The sequence below is a fragment of the Giraffa tippelskirchi genome, chromosome 1 (genome assembly GCF_054371585.1).
Source record: "Giraffa tippelskirchi isolate mGirTip1 chromosome 1, T2T-mGirTip1v1.2.pri, whole genome shotgun sequence".
Lineage (NCBI taxonomy): Eukaryota > Metazoa > Chordata > Mammalia > Artiodactyla > Giraffidae > Giraffa > Giraffa tippelskirchi.
The window spans coordinates 55413590-55436282 of NC_137275.1; the positions used below are offsets into that span (position 1 = coordinate 55413590).

Sequence of the window (22693 nt, forward strand, 5' to 3'; positions counted from 1 at the left end):
AAAACATACATATGTGTCTGCAGCCCCCTCCTTTGCCCTTCTACAAATAAGAGCTTAGATACTTGTCTGCACCTTCCTTTTTATGGAAGTTGATGACTGATAACTTCCGTGGACTGTTTTTTATTCTCCCGCATTGATTGAGCCATGAGGAGTGGACATGCTGGACTCATTTAAAATGTTGTATGCACTGTTGGTTATGTGTTGTTGGGAATAGCACCAAAAACGTTTATGGACATAATCTGAGAGTCTGGGGTGGACCTAAAACATACTTTGCTGTCATCAACTATAGTGTTCTAAATTATGCTCCACACCTTTGATTTGCGTACAGAAGAGACTGAAACGTTTGTCAGTATTCCCAGAATTTAGATAACTTGGGGGCCCAGAGGTTTTGTTTTGTTTTGCCACCAAAGTTAACTGTCTTCTCTCCTCAATTATCTCCCTTGGCAGGGTCTGCTCCAGGGTGCTTCCCTAGTGCTGACTGGAAGGTGACCGCTGACCACTCAGGGAGCTTATCAGTCTTCCCAGGTGGCCCTGCCACCCTCTGACAAGGCTTGGGAAAGAGGGCTGGGATGTCTGCCCTTTTACCACAGAAGCCGCAGCATTGGAGGCTCACGGGGATTTTGGAGGATGAAAGGAAGGGCAGACCTAAGGCATCCTAGGAAATGCCTTTGGAGACGTTTTGGCCTAAAATGGGAAAGAAGAGAAAATTAATAATCATATTCAGGATTTTTATGTTTCTTAATCTGTAACTCAAGACTTTGAACTACTAACTTTAAATAGCTAAATAAATAGTAGTCCCTGTTTTCTAGAAGTCACCTATTTTCTGCAAGGATGTATGATGTTGTAGTAGCTCCACAGTATAGGTTCTGGAACCAGACTCCTTGTGGCAAGTCCTGGCCTGGCATTTTACAGCTGTGTATTCTTAGACAAGTTCCTTAGCCTCTGATGCCTTGGCTTTTCCATCTGTAAAATGGACTTAATAATAATACTACCACCTGCCTCATAGGGATGTTGTTCCTTGGCACTTCGCAACTGCTAAATAGGCAAATGCTTCATGTTATTATTGCAATATTGTGTCAAATGGAGCCTATTTAAACACTTAGCAAATAAAAGTGTAAAAAATTAAATTTTTTTTGGCCATGTGGCCTGTGGTTTCTTAGTTCCTGACCTGTACCCCTGGCAGTGGAAGCACATAGTTTTAACCACTGGATCACCAGGGAAATCCCCAAAATGAATAGTTTTTGATGTTTCTTAATTTTCCTGAGGCTCAGAGAGGCAGGTTAGATGTAACCTATAATATGTTGTGGCTTTGTTTATTTGACACTCAGGTAGAGACTTACTGGGGTTTCCCTGGTGGCTCAGCGGTAAAGAATCCACTTGGAATGCAGGAGATGCTAGGAGATGCTGGTTCAGTCCCTGGGTCCGGAAGATCTCCTGGAGGAGGGCATGGCAACCCACTCCAGGCAACCCATTCTTGCCTGGAGAATCCCATGGACAGAGGAGCTTGGCGGGCCACAGTCCATAGGGTAACAAAGAATCTGACACAACCGAAGTGACTCAGTATGAGCATGAGAGACCTACTGAAGGCAAGGCAGCAGAGAGGCAGCATTTAGCTTGCTTTGTGTTCCTTAGTAGAAAGAGGTGGGACCCTTTGGAGTCATCAGTGATTCTGCCCGGAGCTTAGTGTAGATGTTGAATCAGAGGTGTATTGAGACTAGTAGGGAACTGCTGTATTTCATTTAAATCCTTCCCAAGTGAACCCTTGTTTTTCCAGATACAGAGTAACTTTCCATTTTACTTGGAATAAAGGGCTCTGATTCTCACCATCCGTTGGATTGGTAAATCGGAAGCTCACCTGTTGTCACTTGGGAAGCCCGTTGTTGCTAAATATATGAACACGTTTAAATTGCTGTGAAGCTGGGACTTACCTAGTGGTCCAGTGGTTAAGATGTCACCTTCCAGTGCAAGGGGTGTGGGTTTGATTTGTGGTCGGGAAGCTAAGATCCCACATACCTCGTGGCCAAAAAACCAAAACAGAAAACATAAGCAATGTTGTAGCAAATTCAATAAAGACTTTCAAAATAGACCACATCAAAAAATCTTAAAAAAATTCTGTGAAGCTGTAACTCAGATTAACCTTCAGACTTCTCCATAATATCCACATCTAATGTGAGAAAATTCAAAGCTACAGGGAGTGGACAGCTTCCCCGCTGGTGTTCAGGAAAGAGCAGACAAGGGCAGGCTTCGGAAGACCCCACGGTGCCATGGATGTCTCCGTGTGACTGGTGTGGCAGTGACTATAGGCTTCTAGGTGTGACCTCCTGGGCTGCAACCACTGCTTTCCTATTATTAATTGTGTGGCCTTGGGCTAGTTATTGAACCTGCTAGCCTCAGTGTCCACTTATGAAAAATGAGAGTCGACCTTAACTCATGGAGTCACTGGAAAGAGTGAGTTACTGAATCAGGAGTGCTTAGCACGGCAGTGCCTGGTACGTAGCACTGTGTAAATGTCAGCCACTATTGTTAGTACTCAGATAGTGCTCCTTCCTTAATCCCCTGTCCTTTGAGGTCTTAGTGTTCACTGTCCATGAATGTTTTTAGGCCTCTAATTTCTTAAAACATGGTTCTCATTATTAAAGGGGTCAGATCCTTTTTTCTGGAGAATCCCTTTTAGTAAGGCACATATGTGTTCTAATCAAAGCTCTACTGTGGCTTGTGTGGAACCTTAATAATGGAATGATCGCTTTTATTATTAGAATTGTGTAGAAAGCAGTAAACTTTAGAGAAAAAGATAACCACCTTTTTCTAGATATTTTTTTTTTCTCTAGCATTCTTAATTTCTCTCCATCAGTCTTGTTCTCTGATGGAAATGGTCACACTTGGGACTTCTGAATTGTGTTTTCAGTATATGGAAGTTTTATTTCATTTCTCCCAGCTTGAGTAATCACTTGTGTAAGACAATCATCTCCAAATTTCCCCCATCTTACCCCCCCAAAAAGATAGGTCAGTCTTATTAATTATGTAGGGTCCCATAGTGATGGACCTGAGAATAACCGGTGGATGGAGTGTTTTTTCTCCCTGTGGTCCCTGCTTCTGGCCTTCTTTAGCACACATGCCAGCCCATCCCTGGCATTCAGATTGCTGTGTACCCTTAGAGAAGGCACCTTTTAACATTAATGCGCTGTGGTATAGAAATACTATTTTAAAATATATGTTTGTTTATAAATACAGTTGTATTCACAGCTATAGAATGAAATGAGAAGGCATTTAACAATGTCGAATGCACCATGACACAGTACCAGAAATAAGGCTGCAGTTGGAAATTTATAAGTTGTTCAGAACCTGGTGTCTTCTTTCCTCTGGATTATTGCTCAGATAAGACAGATATTTACCTGGAATTGATAGCTGCCATGCTGGTCGAGTTTTCCCTTTTGTTAAGTGTGTCTTTGTGAAGAGGGAGAGCCCAGAACTGTAATCAGTGCTGGGTAGCTTTCAGTAGCCCCTGAAAAGGTTAAATTTCCTTTTCTCTGCCTTGTTCCTGGTATTAATCATCAAGACTCTAAGCAGCAGTTTGTACTTTTTACATCCTCTTTCAAAGATATTGTGTGCCGTGCAGTTTTAATCAGCCACAGAAGACCGTTGTGGAAGAGAGCCACTGTGATGGGATGCTGGTGATGGTCATGATAGCTGACTTTTAGGAGGCTACTGACTGCTTGGCCTTGTGTTAATCGTTGTACACATATCCTCTTATGTAAAACCCCCAACGGCTCTATGAGGGATGCTACAGAGAGGCCAAGGTTCGACAGCTAGTTACAGGGGTCTGGATTTGGGAACAGTCCACTGGCCCCAGACTCTTCCTTTTTAGCCAGCCTTGGTCTTCCATGCCCACTCCTTAAAGTTGGTCAAACCTGTGCAAAGAACTCTAAATGGGAAGTTCTACTAAGTTGGAATGATGAAAATGCTTACTTTGATGAAACATTTCATTCTAAGCCTGACATCCCTTGCTTTTGACCTTCTTGCTTCTGTGATGCAAGAAAGTCCAGGGCTGAGGGAGCAGCTGATAAAAAGAGGAGACATAAAAATAGTTGAGTACCTATTTTCTAGTTAATGGCCTAGTTTGAAGTTTTCCTGAGAAAATTCTCTCTTCTTTGTTTACTTTTTCTTCTTTTAGGACAATTTTTCTATTTTTCCACCTCTGGCTTTTCTAGTTTTTTTCCTTGCTAGTATCTTCCATATAATTATTAATCAACTCTTAAATGACAGTATTCCCAGAGTTGACTTTGTTCAGTCTTATGGCACAAATCCATGGTTCACTTGTGCTAGGTTGTAACAATGCAGTGCTGCTGCTGCTGCCGCTAAGTCGCTTCAGTCATATTTGACTCTGTGCGACCCCATAGATGGCAGCCCACCAGGTTCCCCCATCCCTGTGATTCAGGGAATTACTTAATCGTTTATAATTAATTTATAATTAATAATGGTTCATGCTGTTTTAGAGAACAATGTTTTATTTCCTTTTCAGTTAAAGGGATAAGGGTCCTTTCCCCAACCCATTTAGTTTGGGAAATCTCTCTCTCTTTCAGGCACACACACACACTGAATATTATAAATGACACAGTGATAGAAAAGGATAATGTGGACAGTGTTAGACTACATATCCTGAAGGATGAGTTATGAAATAAGTACAACACCAGAAAATAAGTACAAAAAAAAAGTAATACTTCAATAAAGACATACTATTGACTCTTTTCTATTTCTTCATATTTCTGTAAGTTGGTTTCATCTCTGTTTCTGTTTAGCATTTATAGGCAAACACGATCTGGAGAGATAAGAGAATGTTTTGTTCCTTAACCTGATGTAGGTTGGCCTACATGGTGTGTTTGTTTCAGTATACACAGGCGTACCTAGAATTTTAGTATGCCTGTGTATCCTGGATCTTCAAGACAGGAAAGTAAAAGTGTACATAACTCTGTCACTTAGGTGAGACCACTGTAAACCAACCAAACAAAAAACCCTTTGAAAAAGAAAGTATAAAATTATTTTTCAGGTTTACAAGGGGCGTCATTTGAATTTAAACATAGACACTGACGTGGGCCGGTTGTTAGAAGAACCTAAAAATATTGTATATAGCTTTCCGAAGGTGGAGGAAGACCTAGGATCGAGCATTTTATCATTGTGTTCTTACTCGCCCAGCAAAGTCCTGGTCAAGCTGCCCCGTTTGCTCAGTGGAGATGTGGAGTTAATTCAGTTTGGTGTGGCTTGGGAAAGACACTGTGCCTGACGCACATAAGGATCCTTGTGATGACCACGTTCACCCTGTAGCTTTTTACTTGGTAGAATGTAAATGAAAAGTTAAAGGACAGGTTCCTGGGAATAAGTAACATAGGATATCCAGGGAGGATACCCACCAGTCACCCCAGAAACTTGTGTCAAAACAGACCAATGCCCTCAGACTAGAGTGGTTCTCAAGTTCTGTTCTTTCTTGGTTTGTAAAAACCTTGATAAAGATGTCCTTTGGAAATTGTGGTACTTAAATTTCCTTAGACAGAATTCTAGAAGAACCTGTAACGAGGGAAGGAATGCAATGGGATGGAGTGGGATAGGGTGGGACGAGGTGAGGATGGATGTTCTTAAATATTCAGGCAGATTAATGTGGGATATGATGCTTGCCTTTTATAATGCTTTACCTTTTTGTTTTCTCTTGCAGGTATGACTATATGTGAAGAGTTCTAAAAGACTAAGAACTGAAAACATGAGAAGTTGCCTAGGGAATTATTTTTTATCTTTTATACAATTTCTATGGTAGAGTCTACAGGCAAGTGGATGAAAGCTAAAAGGGAATATTGTTGCTATGCTGGATACAGAATTCAGTTTGCTTTGAAACAAATTTTGGTTTAAAAAATGTCTGATGAAAAATTTTATTCCATATCCAAGGAGGAAAAGAGCTCATTTTTTTAATCTTCCCAACCACTGTCCTGCCCAATCCCCGATCCGTGGCCTTGGTGTACACACTGCAGTTTCTCCAGTACAATCACTGTGTACAGTGGAACTATTTGTGTACGGTCTGAGCTAATGCTCAGGGTGTGTGTGTGTGTGTGTACACACATGTCTGTGTACCTGTGCTTCTGTTCCCCCAGCCCTTGGATCTTATTTTGTTACTGGTTGTAAGACGATCCTCTTACAGTTTAACTGTAATAGAAAATAAAAAATGCATCTTTGGTGGTGAAGCCTCCTTGAAGATGTAGTCTAGCCCTGGGTACATGATCACCCCCAAGAGATTATGGAGTCAGATGCTAGACTTTGGACTGAGAGACCAGAAATCAGCACTGCCCTGCTACCAGCATGCCACTCCTAGGTCACTTAAAAATATTGAGTTTTTTTTTTTTTTTTAAACTCAAGCTAAGCAAATCTTATTTAGCCATTGGATAAGGGGGAAAATGGTTTAAAGTCACTATAAAAAAGTCTTGTTTTGATAACCCAAGACCAAAACAAAACAATCTCCACTTCTGATGTAAGCTGGGCCCGCACCTTCCTCTGGTATGTTTTCCTTGGTGTCCTTCCTGTTCTCGATCTTGTAACCAGTGCCTGTTTTTAAAGGATTCTGAGGGTTACTTTCTCCTGTAGGCCTGGAATACCCCACTTTTTAAAAAAAAGCTGTACAGTTTATAGAACCCCTGAAAGAGGGGGCCAAGAGGAAAGCAGTCCAGGTGTAGGGACTTCTCCAAGACCTGCCTCTGTGTCAGTATTGCTGTGGTGCCTTGGGGCACTTCTTTTATTGCAAAAAGAAAACACAGTTCTCATTTACTCCCAAAAGATAATTCTGATGAAAATGTAAAGTATTTACTGTAAATATTCTCATCCCATTCTTTTTCTGGCACCAGACTAAAAATTTCTAACCTTTTAAGTGAATGGTAGGTTCAATTTCATGTGAATTTTTCCTTACAACTAATTAAAAGGTGTACGTGTGCATGCATATACACAGTGGACCAGGAGAAGGCAATATGGAAATAAATTTCACTGTGCTCCAGAAAGTAGCAATATAAGAATTTTTTGGGGTGTGTGTGTGCATTAGTATAAATAATATACATGCAGTCTAGACCAGTAGTTTCATAAAAAGGAATCATTTTTTGTTTTAAAAATATCATGCCCTCAAAATGATGAGGGATAAAGTGTAAGATATTCTTCAGCTTTAATTATTTTTTAATTTTATTCAGGTCAGAGCACTTTTTTAAATAGCAATACAACAGGCAAGAAAATACTCAAAATATTTAAAATTGTATTTATATCAAGAGTACATATGTTTTAAATATATTCTAATACTTGAGCAGTTGCCGTCTGACTGGCTTCCAAATATGCCAAGAGTTAAGCATTCAATATTTTCAACATATGCGCTTTTTACTGGTTTATATTATCTAATAAGAATCTTAAGTGTCCCCAGTGCAACTGATGTTTACAGGCCTTTTGTGTTTTTCCTCCTTCTTTAGAAGGCTTTGGGAGCCACAACAAAGTTACTGTATAAAACACTAATGATGGACTAACTTCTGATGTAATAAATGAGTTGGCTACCACCTCGATGTAAAAATTTGTAAAGGGAATTTTTCACCATTTTGAGTGTCAAATGTATTTTTAACTGTCTGGTTTGTACTTCTACAACTTTTGTACTACCAAAGAAGAGTTAAAAATAAAAATGTTAAACACAGGGAGCTGTTTTTGAATGATCCAATTGTTGGTGCCTTGGGTACTGAAAAGCACAATTGTGGTTGGTATAATTTATCAAGCTTAATGTCACAGTGCCCATTTTCTTATGTCTAAATTGTCAAGTGATCACTTGGCTGACTTTCCTCATTGGGTTCTTCCTCTTCCCATAGTGATATCACCCCCTGATTATTATTTTGTTTAAGTCTGGAGATAATTTTGGATGTATGGGACAATTGCAGAAGCAGTACAGAGTTCTTGTATACTCTCCACCCCACTTTCCCTTATGGTATCATCTTACATAACCATTGAACAATGATCAAAGCTAAGACATTAACGTCAGTATAACACTATGAATTAAGTCACAACATCATTCCAGTCTCACCAGTTATCCCATTAACATCCTGTTCTGTTCCAGATCGCCCACCGCATTTAGCCGTTGGCTTCCTTAGTCTCCTCTGACCTGTGATTGTCCCTCAGTTTTTCAGGATCATGACATGTTAGTGTGTCCTCATCAGTTATCTTATAGAATGCCCTTCAACCTAAGTGTGCCAGCTGTTTCTCCTGATTAGACTGAGGGTTTGCATTATAGAAAGGATGCTTTTCCTCTTGCTCCATATTGAGGGGCTGTTGGGGGAGAATGTGAGGTCGGTATGTATTACTAGGGATGTCAGCCTCCACTATTTGGCCCAAGTGGTGGCCACCAGCTTTCATTTCTATGAAGTCACTAGTTTTCCCTTTGTAATGAATAAGTTTTTGAGGGGAGAGACTTTGAGATTGGGGCTTCCCAGTTGGCACAGAGGTAAAGAAACTGCCTGCCAGTGTAGGAAATACAAGAGATGTGGGTTCGATCCTTGGATCTGAAAGATCCCCTGGAGAAGGAAATGGTAATCCACTCCAATATTCTTTCCTGAAAAATTCCATGGACAGAAGACCCTGGTGAACTACAGTCCATGGAGTTGCAAAAAGTCAGACTCAACTGATCGTGCATGTGCGCACACATACACTTAGAGATTAGGCACATCCTATTTCTGTTTAAACTTTCACCCTTTAATTTTTACCATGTCTTAGTTTATTAGGGCTCCTATAAAAAACAAAGGTGGTGGCCTAAAACAGCAAAAATTTATTCTTTCACAGTTGAGGAAGCAAACACCCGTCTCTGCCCCACGCCCCAGCTTGCCTCTTGGTGCTTACTGGCAGTCCTGGGCGTTTCCTGCTCTGCAGCTGCTTTGCTCCATGTCTGCCTCTGTCTTCACATGGACATCTTCTCTGTGCGTGGGCCTCTGTTCACTCATCTTTTCATGGGGACACCAATCATTATATGGATACAGGACCCTTTGTAATCTAGGATAACTGCATTTTGATTACACTTGCAAAGACCCCGACTCCAAATACGATCAATCATCTTCACAGGAACCTGGAGTTAGAACTTCAGCCTATCTTTTTAGGGGACACAGTTCAACCCCCTACACCATCCATTAGTGGGTCTTGCCTGCAGCTGTTTTTACTGTGGGAGGGACTCAGGTCGGTGGCTGTGACCTTTTGATATGGCTCCTTCTCTTTATTTCGTCTTCACTTACTCTCTAGCCCTTTTGCCCTCTCTACCTTTCTGGATACCACAAGATGCTCCAGGCTCATCTTCTCATTTTGTGCTTTCCTTGTCTCAGCCTTGGAATCCACTACTAATGAAGGCGCTCTGGCTCCCTTTATTGGAGAATGGTGTTTAGAAGTAGAGATCAGGGCACTAGGTATGCTCACTGATGCTGGGGTGTTACTGCTTCCAGGCATGCCTGTATACACACACACACTACTAACCTATACATGTACACCTCTTTATGTAACTTTTTCATTTTATGTTTTCTTTTGGCTGTACCATGTGGCCTGTGGGATCTCAGTTCCTCGGTCGGGGATCAAATGTGTGTCTTTTACAGTGGACTGCCAGGGAAGTCCCTATCTTTATTTTTTTTTTAATTTAATTAATTTATTTATTTTGACTGTGCTGGATCTTCATTGCTGCTTGGGCTTTTCTCTAGTTGCAGCAAACAGGGACCACTCTCGAGTCATGGTGCACGGGCTTCTCACTGTGGTGGCTTCTCTTGTTGCAGAGCACAGGCTCTAGGGCTCACGGGCTTCAGTGCTTGTGGTTAGCGGGCTCTGGAGCACACGTTCAATAGTTGTGGCACATGGACTTAGTTGCTCAAAGGCATATGGGATCTTCCTGGACCAAGGATAGAACCCATGTTTCCTGCATTGGCAGGTGGATTCATTACCACTGAGCCACCAAGGAAACCCTCTGTGTAACTATCTTTAGAACAAAATAACTGCTGCCTCTGACCCCAGTCTAGCTCCACAGGCTTCCCTCTAAACTTCCCACTTTCCCTCTTGGTAATTTTTCTCCAACAATAAAGAAACCTGGCTCTTATGACCTATGATCTTTTTACATCTGTATCAACCCTAGCATATGTATAAAGTAGTTGGAATATAGACCCCTAAAGAAATAGATTTCCAACGAGAGCACAGTGCCGTGTACTATTCTTCTAGTTTTGAGCCTTAGAAAATCCAGCCAGAAACCCGTTAGCCAAAATTACTTAGGTCAGCACCTTTGTTCCCCACCCCTTGGGCGTGGTTATGTGATTCAGTTTTAACATAGAGTCATTTGTCATCGTCTGCATTCCATCTTCCCTTCATATCCAGGTTAAGTTTCTTAAAATTTATGTACAGCAAACTTTACTCTTTGTGGTGCCTCATTGGGTTCTGATTTTGAATTTTCATGTATGTCTGTGTGTGTGTGTGTGTTTTCCTTGAAATCGAGATGACCTATAACAGCTTATGCTAAGGAAGTGGAAAAGCTAATTTTATAATTTTCAGCTCACAAAAACCAGGAAACCTAGAATGTGTGCATGAGGGAGGATGTTAGGACTCCCCCCACTCCAATCTCTCATTTTGGAAAGGGGTCATTTGAGGTTACAGGTTTTGTTCTTAATCAGCAATTTGTTATCCTCTCTAGGATCTTTCCTAGGATTCAACTCTCTCTGGACACAGGTAGGTCCCGGTGAAAGTGCCAGGGAGACTGAGAGTCCATGGCCCTGTATGCTTCTGCACTTCATTCTCAAAATCAGATCCTGAGGCTTCCTCCACCCTGATCTGACACAGTGGAAGCATGGAGGAACACTTCCTTCCCTCCCACCGAGGACAGCAGGATCGTGATGCTTTGGAAGTGGGGTTCCGCCAGTTCAGGGTTTGGCTGTGGTCAAAGGCGACTCCGTTTTGCTTCCAAGGTCCTTGCCAGATCTTGAATCCTCTGACCCTTTTGTCTGTGGGGCAGCTTCTGTCCAGGGCTTCCTTCGTTCATTCCTCATCTTCCCAGGACCATTCTTCAGGACTGTTCTCAGATCTCTGGAGATCCCTCATGTTAGATCCAAACACCTGAAAGGACACCTGGCACTCGGTCCCCGGCGTTCTGTAACCGCCCCGCTGGTGTCGCTGCCCACCGGGTTCAGCTGCTGTCCTGCCGGCTGTCGTCCGCCTCTCGCGGAGCCGACATCCGCGCCCTCTGCCGGCCGAATGCGAGAACTGCAGGCGGCGCAGCTTCTTGGCCCTTTGTCGATGGTGGGGATCTTCTCTCAGGGCCTGGAGCTCAGAAAGTATATAGGCATGATTTCATGATGATTTGCTGAATGAATAAATGAACAAAAGTCTACTTTAAAAAGACGAAAGATTATCATTAACTATTTTATGGGAGTAAAAATTGGGATTTTTCTTAACTCATTTTCTGACCCTGCCAGCTGGTCTTTATTGTCTTTCTCATAGGAAACCCCAGTTTCTTACCTAGGAACTTGCTTTCCTGCACATGTGACCTTGGATGCTGGTAGAAATTATTGAGTTCCACTTTGAAGGGAACCCCGTTCCCTGAATCCTGCCCTGGAAGTGGTGTGAGTATAGAAGCAGTGTGGTCTCAGGAAGTAGCTTGGTCTTTGCTACTGGGTTTGAATTCTGGCTCTGACACTCATGATGGTGTAGTATTGGGAAGTTGCCTTATCTCTGAGATACAGTTTCCTCATCTGTAAAATGATCTGTTTCACTGGATTTTTAAGGACTAGAAATATGCATGCAGAGTCGTGGGGCCTGCCATGATCTCCACATTCCCTCTGATGATGAATGCTGTCATAGTCAACAGCCAGGCTTGGTAGGGTCTGTGTGTTTCTGTCCCATCACAGCTGGTCAAGGTGGCCTGGGAAGAGGCTCAGCACACAGAATTTTGTCCAAGTGTAGAGCTGAGCCAGGAAATTTCTTGCTCTGAGTCTGAACCACAGTTAGAGTTCAAATCCCTCATGGAAGAGGCATGGAATGGAGGAGAGTCCATACTTTGAGGAGGCAGAGCACAGAGGTAGAAAAAAGATCTGAGGGGACTTCCTTGGTTGCCCTGTGTGGACTCTGCGCTTCCACTGCAGGAGGCCTGGGTTCGATCCCTGGTCAGGGAACTAGAGCCCATATCCTGCAACAAAAGAAAAAATCCCACATGCTGCATCTAAGGCTTGGCACAGCCAAAATAAATAAAACAAATATTTAAAAGAAAAAGATAAAAAGATCTGAAAATAAAGAGACAGTGTGTGTAAGGGACAGCTGAAACTCCTTCACCCCTGTGCCTCTGCTTCCTGTGAATGATGCCAACTTTTCTGGAGAACACTTCTCCTCCCTCTTAGAACCCAGGTGGGTGGCCTACTCTCTGACCACAGCTGGATGTGACTGAGGTGGGCACATGACCATCTGTGACCTGGCCCAGTGGGGTCTCTTCCTGGGATATTTAACAACTGGAGCTGAAGAAAGTGGTTCATTTCTCTGGTGGCTAAAGCTGGTGGAGACCATGCTTCCTGACATGCTGAGGAAGCCCTTCTGAAGAAAGGAAGGGAACATGCCGAGGGAAGAGAGGCCGTCCTGTTTTCTCTCAAGGCCCAGATGCAGCTGCCCCCGAGGCTCAGCTGCCCATCTGAGTTTTATGACCATTCCAAGAACATTTCTCTTCGGTCTTACCTCGTGTGTGTAGAGTTTCTATCACTTGCAACAACAACTACAAAACCCCACAGGCAATGCAATTATTTACAGAGAAGTAGATCCATGAGGGGTATCAGAGCCACATGGCTAGTGGAGCCCAGGTCTCCAGTCTTTCAGCTGAAACTGCCCAGCACTGCTCTGGATTCACAGTCAGGGGCCCTGGCCCTTTCAGCTTCTGCTCTGAAATGCTCATGCAAACCCTCCCCCGACTTCACTGCCTTGGGATGACCTCCCTTCCACCATCTTTCCTTGATCTGCTACAGGGCTTGTGACTGTAGCTCCCTTAAGAGCACAGCTTTGGCATTCAGGTGACTTTACTTCTGACTTTAAGGTTTTCAGATCTCAATCTGCTAACTCTAGACTGAAGATAATATGTGTCTTTTTAGGGTGGCCATGAGGATTCCACAAGCTTGGGCGTGTAGTGCTCTTAGCCCTGAACTTCTCCGGTGGCTCAGTGGTAAAGAATCCTCCTGCAATGCAGGAAATACAGGAGACATGGGTTCAATCCTTGGGTTGGCAAAGTCCCCTGGAGGAGGAAATGGCAACCCACTCCAGTATTCTTGCCTGGATAATCCCATAGACAGTGGAGCATAGTGTGCTATAGTCCATAGGTTTGCAAAGAGTCGGACACAATTGAAGCGATTGAGCATGCATGTATGCACTTAGCAGGGGGCTGGATACAACCAGCACTTACTCAATGAACTGCCTCAGTTCAGTTCAGTCACTCAATGATGTCCGACTCTTTGCAACCCAATATACTGCAGCATGCCAGTCTTCCCTGTTCATCACCAACTCCTGGAGCTTGCTCAAACTCATGTCCATTGAGTCAGTGATGCCATCCAAACATGTCATCAGCTTCAGCGTCAGCCTTTCCAATGGATATTCAGGGTTGATTTCCTTTAGGGTTGACTGCTTTGATCTCCTTGCAGTCCAAGGGACTCTCAACAGTCTTCTCCAACACCACAGTTCAAAAGCATCAATTCTTTGGTGCTCAGCCTTCTTTATGGTCCAACTCTCACATCCATACGTGACTACTGGACAAACCATAGCTTCGACTAGATGGACATTTGTTGGTAAAGTAATGCCTCTGCTTTTTAATATGCTGTCTAGGTTTGTCATAGCTTTTATTCCAAGGAGCAAGCGTCTTCTTATTTCATGGCTGCAGTCACCATTTGCAGTGATTTTGGAGCCCAAGAAAGTAAAGTCTCTCACTGTTTCCATTGTGTCCCCATCTATTTGCCATGGAGTTATGGGACCAGTTGACATGATCTTTGTTTTTTGAATGTTGAGTTTTAATCCAGCTTTTTCACTCTCCTCTTTCACTTTCATCAAGAGGCTGTTTAGTTCTTCTTTGCTTTCTTCCATAAGGGTGGTGTTATCTGCATATCTGAGGTTATTGATATTTCTCCTGGCAATCTTGATTCCAGCTTTTGCTTCATCCAGTCTGGCATTTCTGATGATGTACTCTGCACGTAAGTTAAATAAGCAGGGTGACAATATTCAGCCTTGATGGACTCCTTTCCCAATTTGAAACCAGTCTGTTGTTCCATGTCCTATTCTGTTGCTTCTTGACCTGCATACAAGTTTCTCAGGAGGCAGGTAAGGTGGTCTGGTATTCCCATCTCTTTAAGAATTTTCCACAGTTTTTTGTGATCCACACAGTCAAAGGCTTTAACGTAGTCAATGAAGCAGAAGTAGATGTTTTTCTGGAATTCTCTATTTTTTTCTATGATGCAATGGATGTTGGCAATTTGATCTCTGGTTCCTCTGCCTTTTCTAATCCAGCTTGAGCATCTGGAACTTATCATGGGGCTGGATACAGCCAGCACTTACTCAATGAGCTGCCTCAGAGTTGCCTAATTCGGCTTCTCTTTAGTGAAAAAAATGATATAGTGATGAAAGTTTGACCATTTGAGTGTGGGTTCTTGATGTTTCTGCCACATTCATATTGCTTAATGTTGAAGATGGATCTAGGGTGGGCGTGGGATTGGCAAGTAGGAGGAATTGGGTAACAGAACTTCTGAGATTCTTTCTGGCCCACAATTCTTCTGGAACCAGACCAAATACCTTCAGTGAGAGAATTATCTCATTACTCTGATGTTAAATTGACCCAGATCTATAAGACAAAGGGTGTGCTCTTTCCCTGCATGTTCAGGCTGTCATTTTATCTTATCACTGTTAGGATAAGACATGAATGTAGGGCTTCTCTGGTGGGTCAGTGGTCAAGAATCCACCTGCCAGTGCAGGAGATGTGGGTTTGAACTCTGATCCAGGAAGATCCCACATGCCACAGAGCAACGAAACCTGTGAGCCACAATTATGACCCTGTGCTCTGGAGCCTGTGAGCTGCAACTACTGAGCCCAGGAGCCACAACTAATGAAGCCCATGAACCCTAGAGTCTGTGCTCCATAACAAGAGAGACCACCGCAATGAGAAGCCCCAACACCACAGCTAGAGATTAGCTCCTTCCTCTGCAGCTAGAGAAAAGTCTGTGCAGCATCGAAGACCTAGCACAGCCAAAAATTTAAAACAAAAGAGAGATGAATGTGGCATAGCCTTAAAAATAACTTGATTTCTTTTTATTTGCAAATTGATCTGTCAAGAAATTATAGAGAAAATACCAAAGAAAACAATCCCTCTGAAATAACTAACCAACCCTACCAAACTCAAGATCTCTATCTTGCATTAAAAGTGCATTTTATTTAATATAGATGTATTTGTGGCAAGGGAGGATAAAAGAAATAGGTCAGTTTTAATGCCTCAAACAGCATGACTTAAAATTGGAACTAGGCATAAATTACTGTGTATTCTCCAATGGTTAAATGATGAAAATAATTAAAATAAATGATAATGATGAGAATAAAAATATATTACATTTGAAGTGCCTCCAATGTGTATGTTTGCCTTGCGATGATTGTTAGTAATGTAGGTAGAAAAGGATTTATCTAGTTTAGAAACTGTTCAATATTAATATTATTATTAGAAGTGGTGTAGAAAGCTTCAATAGTCACAGAAATCAAAACTTAGTTATTAAAAAAAGTGTAAGTGCTACTAACAAAAAAGTGGTCCGGTGTCAGATGACCTTCACTGGATAATAAAATCACACCTTAACATTGACTATTTACCTGGTGCTGGGTGTGTGCTAAGCACTTTATATTCTGTGTCTTCCGTAAGTTGCATTACAGACCAAGGGAGGTATGGCCACCACTTCCATTCTACAGGTGACAAAACTGAGGAAAGGACTCTCAAGGTACTTTGTATTGGTCATTCATGTGATCACTGTAAAAATACAAATATCATTAATAGTAGACAACGTCAGAATTTTACAGATAAGGCCTTGACTAACTTTTCAATTCATTATTAAACTCTTCCTCAGAACCATAAAATAAAAAAAAGCCACTTTCTGTCCTAATTGACAGTGTATGTAAGTTTACTTTTCTAAGAGAGGGCTTCCCTGGTAGCTCACGCAGTAAAGAGTCTGCCTGCAATGCAGGAGACCTGCGTTCAATTCCTGGGTTGGGAAGACCTCGTGGAGAAGGAAATGGCTACCCACTCCAGTATTCTTGCCTGAAGAATCCCATGGTCAGAAGTGCCTGGCGAGCCCCAGTCCATGGGGTCATAAAGAGCTGGACGTGACTGAGCAACTAACACTTACTTTTCTAAAATTGAATGTGCTCGTCTCCACCACCTTGGTTTTGATTCAGCTCTTCTTTTAGCCTGATAGCAACAAGCTGTCTCCAAAGAGAGGTGGTGCTATGTATTCCTTAAAAGGACCAGCTTATTGTTCAATCTGAGTTCAGTTGAGATTCTGCCGCTGTCTGTATGATCATGGATGAGTTAGCTTTTTTGAGCCTCTGTTTCTCCATCTGTGAAATGGGGATAACCATACCTACAACTCAGAGGGTTATGGTAGACCTAAGCAAGATAATGCATATGCAGAACTTAAACTATGATAACTGCTTAATAAACTTTTTTTTTTTTTGAAGTTAGGCTATATTTGCACCTATAAGTGCTGGAGAGGATGTTGAGAAAAGGGAACCCTCTTGTACTGTTGGTGGGAATGTAAATTGATATAGCCACTATGGAGAACAGTATGGAGAGTTCTTAAAAAAAATTAGAATACAAATACCATATGACCCAGCAATCCCACTACTGGACATATACCCTATGAAAACCACAATTCTACAAAACACATGTACCCCAGTGTTCATTGCAGCACTATTTACAATAGCCAGGACATGGAAGCAATCTAGATCCCCATGACAGATGAATGGATAAAGAAGTTGTGGTACATATACATAATGAAATATTACTCAGTTATAAAAAGGAAGGAATTTGAGTCAGTTCTAGTGAGGTAAATGAAGCTAGAGCCTGTTATACAGAGTGAAGTAAGTCAAAAAGAAAAACAAATATCATGTGTTAACCCATATATATGGAACCTAGAAAAATGGTACTGATGAACCTATTTTTCAGAGCAGCAATACAGATGCAGACATAGAGAACAGACTTGTACACAGTGGAGGAAGGGGAGGGTGGATGAATTGAGAGAATAGCATTGAAACATATTCATTACCATATGTAAAATAGATAGCCACTAGGAATTTGTTGTGTGATGCAGGGAGCTCAACCCAGTGCTCTGTGACAACCTAGAGGGATGGGATGGAGTGGGAGATGGGAGGAAAGTTCAAGAGGGAGGAGACATGTGTATACCTATGACTGATTCATGTTGATGTATGGCAGAAACCAAAACAACATTGTAAAGCAATTATCCTCCAATTAAAAATAAATTAAAAAAATTACCTGGTGGCTCAGTGGTTAAGAATCCTCCTGCCATTGCAGGAGACGAGGGTTTGATCCCTGGGTCGGGAAGATCCCCTGGAGAAGGAAATGGCAGCCCACTTTAGTATTTTTGCCTGGGAAATCCTATGGACAGAGGAGCCTGGTGGGGTACAGTCCATGGGGTCACAAAAGAATCAGACACAATTTAGTGACTAAACAACAAGAACAATAAATTAAAAAAAGAAAAAAACAACTTAAGAAAATTGAAAAACAAAAAACCAAAAATCATAACTTTATGGCTCTCAGAAATTCTTACTGCATAAAATTTTTGTATCAATAATTGTATGATTTGGCAAATTATTTTGAAAGTGTCTTTGCAGATACTTTGTTATAAAATTTTCACCTATAACTTTTAATTGAAATGCTGTAACAGTCTTTGGTTTGTCTCCTGCCCAATGATTGATGTCATGAAGATCTTGAAATGAACCTATGATCACATGGCTTCATAAACGGATGATTAAAAACTTTTGATCCTGTTCTAGGCATCAACATTTAAGACAGGGAGAGTACAGTAGTTAATGAGAAGAGACCAGCAACTCTCTTTGGCCTGTAAAAATCTTCACTTGTTTATATAAGAACCAAGGTTTATATGGGCCAATCTTGATGGCTTTAGGACTATTTTGGAGAATTAAAAAGGGATTGAGTAGGACCTGGAAATGAAATTATTTTTGTGGGATTTTTTTAAGTTAGTAACTGATGTCAAGGGAAAACTTCATGGTTTTGTTTTTAAAATAGCAAGATCCTCACTCAACAAATACTCTAATCAGCTTGGTCAGTCATGTGAATTGGGAATGTGTAATTCTGATAAGGCATATGAGCAAAATTCTTTGTCTATCTTCTGGTCTCTGGGTCATATTGTATCCTTGTTTTGTATTAACTATTCCAAAATGGTTAAAAGCAGAAAATACAGAAATCTTCCAAAAAACTAAGCTCAGAGTGGTATTGGGGTGTGCTTTCACATTTGCTTGTATTCCGTGCTAAGTGTGTGGTCACATGCATATGTAGGCTGTGTATCTTGTCAAAAATCTTAGTCCAGTTTTGTCTATTTAGAGTGTTTTTATACATAGTTCATTTGGGCTTCTAAATCAGGGGTTTTCAAAGTAGGTTTCACATAAGGGGTGTGGGATGAATGTATTAAAACCTGGATTGATATTTGTTATCTTAATGTTGTTGTTGTTGTTCAGTTGCTAAGTCATGCCCGACTCATTGCAACCCCATGGACTGTAGCCTGCAGCCTTACTCCTCTGTCCTCAGTATCTCCCAGCTCTACAAAGTATATGACACAGTACAAGAGGACATAACATTTATTTGTAAACATACTTCTATTAGGGGTAGGAGTGTGACATTTTTTATTGATAGCTGGTGCATGATCAAAAAGATGAAGCAAGTCCTGCTCTGGTCTCCGTGTGTCTCCAAGTGTGGCTGGAGAAATATCCCCATCTACGCTGCAGATGCCGGGGACTCACCCAAGACCTGCTGAATCCAAGTCTCTGAGAGCTGGGACCCAGAAACTTGCTTTCGTAAAACAAGCACACTCAAATTTGAGAACGTCTGCTTTCCACTGGACATGTAGTAGTGATCCCCATTTCACAGATGAGGAAACTGAGGCACAGAAAGGTTAAGAAACTTAAACCCAAGGTCATACAATGAGCAAGAGGCGCACGCTGATTTCACCCTAGGTTGATTAAAAAAGAAGTGCATGAACGTGAGTGTCCAGCCTGTGCTGTCCTGCCTGTGCTTTGAACACCTGGAGGTCACCACCCAAGGCTGCAGGGGTTTTAAGTGTAGAGTCAACCCCTTTGTACATTTTCTAACATGAGGAGCCAAGAGAAAAGTGACATCAGAGTCTTGAGTCACAAATATACATCCTTTCTTTTCTTGCCTCTCCAGGATTTGAAAGATTGAATTCAAGATAACTGAAAAGTGTGGTCAGCCAAGTTTCCTACTGCTTGGCCCCAAACATTGGTTTTCTTAAGGTTTTTGTCTCAATTTGGGTGTTCCTCCGGGTAACCTGCTCTCATGATGGAGACCAAACTTCCCCTGGATACTCAGTTCCACTCCACTCCCATCTTCCCAAAGACCACCAAGCAGCCTCCTTATTCAAATGGAGAAGGGCCATCTGAGTGAGGAAGTGAAAATGTTAGTCGCTCAGTCATGTCTGACTCTTTGTGACCCCACTGCCAGGCTCCTCCGTCCATGGGATTCTCCAGGCAAGAATACTGGAGTGGGTTGCTATGCCCACTGGATCTTCCCAACCCAGGGATTGAACCCAGGTCTCCTGCATTGCAGGTGGATTCTTTACCATCTGAGCCACCAGGGAAGACCCTGAGTGAGGAAGGTGAATAATAAACACAATTTTTTCTGTCATATTCATATAGACAGTGCTTCCACAGCCCTGCATTCATACCTTTATCACAACATATCCCAATCAAGTAATTAGCATTCAGAATCTTAATCAGCTGCATGATGTCTCTTCCACTATATGTGAAGAGCTTTTAGTCTTTCATTCAACAAATAGTGTACTGAGTGCCCACACTATCCTAGATCTAGGCAAAAGGTATTTAGTCACTTTAGATGGGAAGAAATGCTAATAGTCAATGACAAGCAACTAGCTTGAATGTGTTGGTAAGAATCATTCATAATGGGCATATTTAATAGATTTGCCTAAAATGTTGTTTCTTAGAGTGCTTGAGGGTGCTTTAAAAGTTAGCCTGTTACATGTCTACTGTAACCTAACACATTGGAGGAACTTACGAGCTTAGTAAACAAATGAATGAGTAATTTATCTCCATAAATTAACAGAGAAAGTGTCTACCATAAAAAATAAATGCCAGCTTGTCTCTTCAATCATCACCAACTCTAAAATAGCAGGTTTTAAAATGAATGACGTTTAACCTGGAAGAAAAAAAGAACAGAAAGCAAGAATTTCCACATTTTCATCATATAGACTCATTGGACAAATAGGAGTCCCATTGGTGAATAAAGTTCAAGTTCAAGGCCAGGGGCCACATTTCTTTGTTCGCACACAGATGATAAAACTAAGGAAATCAGATCTATACTCACATACTCGCATTTGGTACCTCCTTCATTCTTCCTAAGGCCTCCCATTGGGAGATACTGATGAAGAGTTAAGACGAGAAGGGTGAGGGAGGGGGCGGGCAAGATAGGAATAGGGAATTAAGCAGTACAAGCTACTCTGTATAAAATAAATAAGCTACAAGGACATAACAATACAGGGAATATAGCCAATCTTTTATAATATTCATAACTACAAATGGAGTATAACCTTTAAAATTTTTAAATAACTTTGTACACCTGAAACATATAATATTGTACATCAATTATACTTCAGTTTAAAAAAAGACTGACTTTCCTAGTGGTCCAATGGTTAAGACTATGTACTTCCATTGCAGGGGGCACAGGATCCATCCTTGGTTGAGGAACTAAGATCCCACACACATGTGGTGCGGCCAAAATAAAGAAGAAAAGAGATAATCTTGCCCTTAGGGTCAGGGCAGAGGAAGAGCTAAAGAGGAAAATGGTGAGTGGCTAACAGTTACTGAGTGTGGACAAATGGGTGTGTGCTAAGGAATCAAATTCTCTTCATTCCCTTCTGAATCTGGTTTGACAGCTGTAACAATATGCTACCATCTGTCTTGGAAACCAGGGGAAAACATCTCATTTCACATTTATATGATAGTTAAACTTCCCCCAGTAAAAAGTGAAATGTAACTTCTTAGCTCGAGAAAACTGCATGTAATATAGAAATAACCTTATATCAAAATCAAGATTTAACACGATAGATATCCATGCGATGCAGTCTGCTAAGATTATGGAGAATAATCAAGATTTAACATGGTAAATACCCATGCGATGCAGTTTCCTAAGATCGTGGGGACTGTGATGTCCACTTCTATTCACAGCCAGTGCCTGACATTCAGTGTGCATTGGTACTGCCATGCTGTCGAGAATGTTTGAAAAGAATCAGGATCATCAGCATCACTTTTGATAAGGGGCACCACCAGGCTGCAGAAAGATGTTACACAGAGCAGGAGTCTCAGCTGCTAGACAAGCTGGGGGATGAAGCTAAAATCTGGGGTTTCTTCTCAACCTAAAGACTCTGGCTTTTCCTCTGATGTTCTTTGGTGGAGCCTGGATGTTGGGGTAGAGGTAAAGGGGTCCAGGCTGCTTTTAAAAAAGCACTTGAAGTTCTTGGTCATCTGTTAACCTTTTTGAGGCAGTTGTTCACATAAGAATTTTAAAAACTTTAGAGTTATTAATCATGATGAACTCTGCAGCAGTCCTAAAATGTAAAATTAGGTCCACATGTCAATGTAAACATTGAAGTGTGTTTCTGTGCCCAGAAAAAAGACTTATTTGCAGAAATACCTCATCTTACCTTTTCCTTGTCAGATTTTTCTCTTTTTTTCATCCTTCTGTTTTGGAGATACCAGTGGGAAGTTGGTATGCAGCTGTCCAATTCTCCTTTCCCCTTGGACCAAAGGTTTAGACCTTTTCTGTGTCACACTAAATGAAAACAATTATCTTTCAATCTCTTGCAAATTGGCTCTTTGTGTTTTGAGGACCAGGCTTTTGTGTTTTGACCTCAACACAGAAGGACCTAATCTAGCAGAGACTGTAAACACAATCTCAAAACTCAGTGTCCATTCTCTCCCTTCTCAGTAACTGAATCCTGAACTGATTTGGGAAAGCCACGCTCATGGCTAGAAAGGTAAGTTTTCCAGCCTCTCTGGCAGTTGAATGTGTCCAAGTAACCAGATGTTGATCAATGAGGTAAAAGTGAATTACACTTCTAGAAGGCTGAATTACACTTCTAGAAGGTCCTTACTAGAGAGGTGCAAGATCTTCTGACCTGTTATTCTTTTTTCCAAATGGAAAGCAAATGCAATGACTGGAGCCCCTGCAGTCACTGTGGACCACGCAGTTATCTTGAGAAGTAAGCCAAATGACAGAAGGAATATAAGTCACTGATACCATGGAGTTCTCTGCCAGCCTGGATTTCTATCTCCAGATTTCTTTTACATAAAAGATAAGTAAATCTCTATTTTTATAAGACATTTATCATATACAGCTGGGCCTAATCACAAC

General features: G+C 41.6%; 1 protein-coding gene across 2 annotated transcripts in view; it reads left to right on the forward strand.

Moving 5' to 3' along the window:
- RELL1 (RELT like 1) overlaps positions 1–7696 on the forward strand; it is a 78134-nt gene extending 70438 nt beyond the window's left edge. For both annotated transcript variants that reach the window (XM_081526634.1, XM_081526563.1), the window contains one exon: positions 5705–7696. The gene's annotated coding sequence lies outside the window, so the exon portion shown is untranslated. The remainder of the gene's footprint in view (positions 1–5704) is intronic.
- The last annotated feature ends 14997 nt before the right edge of the window (positions 7697–22693 follow it).